Source organism: Glandiceps talaboti, chromosome 9, assembly GCF_964340395.1.
Source record: "Glandiceps talaboti chromosome 9, keGlaTala1.1, whole genome shotgun sequence".
In the NCBI taxonomy this organism is placed as follows: Eukaryota; Metazoa; Hemichordata; class Enteropneusta; family Spengelidae; genus Glandiceps; species Glandiceps talaboti.
The window spans coordinates 19,235,997-19,238,724 of NC_135557.1; positions in this window are offsets into that span (position 1 = coordinate 19,235,997).

Sequence of the window (2,728 nt, forward strand, 5' to 3'; positions counted from 1 at the left end):
TGGGAAAACTCCCTATGTACATGCCCTATGTATTCATATGTTAATAAACACAAGGTTATCAAAGGCCACCTATTGTTCACAATGGCTTCCTTCAATAGCTTGCAATGCAGAATTCATGTTTTGATAGCAAAGCTTGTCGTTTTACACCTTTAACATGGAAATAACTTATTTTCAGAAGGAAAATAACTTTAGATTAATTAATTTCACACAATGCACTACCTTCCATACAATGATATATGGTAGTACTTAAGGTTAACTGTGTTCCTAAAGTTAACCTGTGTCTAGCCCTCAATAATTTTTAGTGGCATGGATTCCATGTATAGTATCAACTTGATTTGAGTCCATTTTAGCAGTCAGACTTAAAACTATCATCTATTAGATCACACACATCACTTTAATCAATGGTTGTATTTTCATACTGGTTAGATGGGTTCACTACAAAAAGAAACCGTTCTCGCATGGCAAACAACAAGTTAAAAACATACTTTTACCATACCTGAGATGTTAAAATTGATATACTGGCTATTCAAAGATATAATGATTATGAACTTCAGAGATTGTTTCTTAATTTTGAAATCAGAAAGCTTAGATCTATCTAAATATTAATAAGGGAAAAAAAGATTTATATTGGTGCATATCACAAACTGCGTACAAAAGAAACCCGATTGATCAATATAATTGAAAGTACTTTCATCATATGGAACCAGGCTAGGTTATGTACATGTACATGTTCAATTTTGGAAAATCAAATCTTCATGTATATGCACTCCAGGGCTCAAAATTAACAGTAGTCCCATGCACTCAGACTACCAATTCTTGTCATGGGGCTACCATAATTTGCAGTTGGTAGCCCACTCAGGCTGCCCCTATTATGTGATGATAGGATGGAAGATTTACAGACGCATGAAAGTATTTTTATAACACACATATTTCAAATAGAGGAACTTTGTTTTCAGTTCAGGAATATGGGACTACAGGTCACAATCCTTGGGCGACTAATTTCTGAAAGTGGTAGCCCACTAGGGTTACAAAAGAAAAAGTTTATTTCGAGCCCTGCACTCCTCAGTGTTACAAAGTTTGCAAATATTGTCAAATATTGAATATAGTTTCTTTAAATTAGTGTACCCCAACAGATTGCCACTTTTGACAACTACTAGAGAGATATAGTACTTAGTCTAGTTCATGATGAAATAGCAGATAAGCTGGTCTTAACATAATTGCTAGCTGACAGAAAGAATACGGATGTAAAATACGGAGTCACACAAAATGTCATTCAAGTGGCCTGTTGACACCGTGATTTTTATGTGCCAACAGAATTCAAAGGAGATAAGACATACGATAAAGTCTACAGAGAAGAATTTATGTGTACAGTAATTGTTACAGATCAGGATCACATTTTATCCTGGATTCCCTACCTCAGAAGGTGAATATAAACTTTCGACTCTGCTCATTCCATGTGAGCCAGAGATTTGCTGTTCACTGCTAGTTCCTAATGCAACATGTTTTGTTTGCCAGTTTGTTATGATTTGTAACCATACCAACCAGAAGTGACGTTTTTCAATGACTTACCTAGGGGGTCAACTTGTTTTATCTATTACGATTTATGTATATATGTCGATGCCTAATTACCTATGGGGTACATTTTCTTCTATATATGTCGATGAATTACCTAGGGGTATACTTGTTTCATTGGGCTAACGAGGTCACGTGGTAAGATTTTTCTGATTCTGAGTGTTTTCTATGCAATATTTTATTTCATTTTCAAAACGCTGTTTTACAGTACTAGTATATTTTATAGAATGATTGAATAAAAAAATAGTATTTCTGTGAAAGTCGTTAAAGTTGTACAAGTTAAAAGTGGCACAAGCTGAGTTTATAAGCTTTTTGCTTAGGCCTAAAAAAAATGTATGGTTCCGATTCAGGGGTAGGTAGATTATTTTTTTATTTTTTTTTTAAAGAAAAGAAGATTAGGATCGGCGTGAAAAACGAGATCAGGTCGGGTAACCGGAACCAAACAAATATTTTGTTAGGCCTTAGCTCAAAATACTTACAAAAAAATCGTTGACATACTATTCTCGTATGGTGTTGATGTATGCCTTCTATGACATTATAGTTTGTGTTCAGACATTGTTAGAACTGTTGATGGCATAGTAGGGTGTACATTTTTTGATACGTATGATAAATTACGTCATTGGATCATTTATAAGTTATATCTTAATACAAGGTTTGAGTTCAGTCAATTACAAGTGATGGTTAAGTATACATCAATAAGAAGAATACTCCGACACACGCAGAAAAAAATTACATCGCAAAAGAATAAAAACTCAGCTTGCGCCTTATTATATTAAAACAATCTGACGTACAGAATGTGTGAACTCCTGTTGATACAGAATGATGTACACGTTCTTTTATGTGGCTTTTATGAGTATGAAAGACGATCTGTTCTTGTATGACTAGATCAGAGTCCACTAAATAACCCTTCTTTATTTAACCATCACTGTGATTTGGGGATTCACCATCTTCTTTACTATATCTATGTACATTGTTATATGGGGTGACCAAGTGGAAAATTGCCAGCAACCTTCATCCTCGCATGTACGCCCTCATCGGCGAAACATACACATTGGTTTCACACATTGAGCGCCTTCTTCGTACATCTGAGGTCACGTTCAAATCTAGTCTTGCTGCTAGACCTTGGGGCTTTAAATTTTGTCCGATACAACAATGG